The following is a 2,212-nucleotide window of genomic DNA, read 5'->3' on the forward strand; positions in this document are numbered from 1 at the left end:
GAACATTTAGAAAATCAGGACATTATTTTGAATGTTTCAGTACGAAATACCACAAGAGAAGCTATTACGTTATCAAATGTTAGATGTTGCCGTCGTAAAAGCTTTCAAACAAAATCACGTCTTATACAAGCAGCAAAGCACAAAGCCAACGCGGAAAATTCAAAAAAGAAAACTGCAGTTCCTCAAACGGCCACTTGAGGCTCCAAAAGTGAGTCGATCCCCATAGACCTCTATGTTAAAATGCCCAACTTTACCACATAAATAAACGTGTTTACAGCCTGGTACAAACAAAACGGTAGCTATAGCTGATATCCACGTTCATAACTGTACAAGACGTGAATGTTTAAATAACTGACCCGTTTAAAATGAAATCAATGCGGCTCTTCAGAAACCTTTTGGTGACCTCACGGATACTACAACCATATTTGATCGTCTCTGGTCCTAAACAGTTTGAAGCAACCGGAAATAAATCTATGATCCTAAATAGAAGGAATGTAAAAACGAAGGTTGCATAAATTAACTGGACTGGCTTCACGTTGCTGTTTAATTTATATTTCACTGAGATCTTTGTCGATAGCCGACTGTTCACATTTTACTTTTTTAAGTTCACTCGTTCTGTTTTTTGTTTTTCAGTTAAAAAATTTAGATATTTTTTTTTAAATGTGTTATTAGCATCTTTAAATTATTCTTATGGCATAACTTCTTGTTTGTAGAAAAATAAATCTAACAACTTTGTTTGCCGTCAAAGCGTAGCTTGGAGCTCATTGTGTTTCGTGATTCCACCGCCAGGTGGCGCCAGAGTCTAGAATGTTCTAATCCTACATGTAGTGGCTTTAAGGTCTGCATTCAACAACAATGCAAGCAGACAATGTAAATCTTTCCTTTATTGTTGCATCATGACTGCTGACGTCAGGATATTTAATGCTGAGTTGCAACGGAAACATCTCGAGAGCTGCCAAGCAAATACGTCACCGTGCTTATTAATAGCTCGACGGGGAGACTCTATAGCCTTTTATAGCTGAAATATTTCATATTACAACATTGTGCAGGGAGTTATTGTTTTATACGAATAGTGCAGGTCAGAAGGTTTGGATTTTAAAATGAGCGGGTGAAACTACTGGTCCACACAGACACGGATTAGAATATTCTGTTAATGTTATTGATGCATTTCTTTGCAATCAGCTGTCAGTTGAAAGTGTTTCACAGGATACGATGTTTAATCAGAGCAATATGTCGAAGAAGGCGTTCAAAGTTCACTGTTTTATTTGTATTTCTCTGCCCTGATTGTTCTTATTCGATATGTCAGCGGCGACACAGCCCGGTACTCACAGTCTATTCAGAGTGTGAGGGTTTTATTATGCAAAAGTCCAGATGTTCACACCACTTTATGCAAGCTGTCCGCTCTAATGTTGCTTTTGCCAATGCTGCTCGTTAATTTATGATTCATGCCACTGTAAATAAATTATTTTTATTGAGCCTCTGTCTTTTTATTTCTCCTCTGGTTCTGGTGTTTGTTTCTTTTATATACACACTACTTACATGAACAGTAATGGACTGCAGATCACATGAATGAAAAGACCACTTTCTCTGTTTTTCATGACTGTAATCTGATGAAATGTATTTCATAGAGAGCGGCTCTTTCTCTGTGTGTGCAATGATCTCTTTACAGCAGCAGGAGGCGACATTCTCTAGCAGTTTAAACACGGTCACGCTGCAGCATTTATTAAATACATCACTTCCCTCCTGATCATATTAAACTTATTATATTTTAAAGTTAAAATGAAACAAAAAGTAGGGTTCTAGTCACATGGAGTTATTCTAGTTAGGATGTATTATAGTATTGATCAGCTGTTTCTCTATGTGAAGCATGTTTAAATAATAATATATATTTTTTGTGTTTGCCACATCTAGTCTGGTTTTGAGTTGTTCAGCAATTTTAAAGTTAATGTATTGAAAACAACAAAAAAACATGCAAAAAGTTCCCTCATATTTCTTACATAGGAGCAAGACGCACACTTTGGGATGCTTTTGCCATTTGTGTGTTGTTTAGTGTCTCTTTATAGTTCTATCTGTGGTTTTATGTCTCTTTGTGGTTGTTTTGTGTCTCCTTGTGTTTGGTTCGTGTCTCTTTGTGGTTTTGTGTCTCCTTGTGTTTGGTTCGTGTCTCTGTGGTTTGTGTCTCCTTGTGTTTGTTTCGTGTCTCTTTGTGGTT

Source organism: Anarrhichthys ocellatus, unplaced genomic scaffold, assembly GCF_004355925.1.
Source record: "Anarrhichthys ocellatus isolate YVR2014 unplaced genomic scaffold, GSC_Weel_1.0 scaffold54, whole genome shotgun sequence".
NCBI lineage: Eukaryota > Metazoa > Chordata > Actinopteri > Perciformes > Anarhichadidae > Anarrhichthys > Anarrhichthys ocellatus.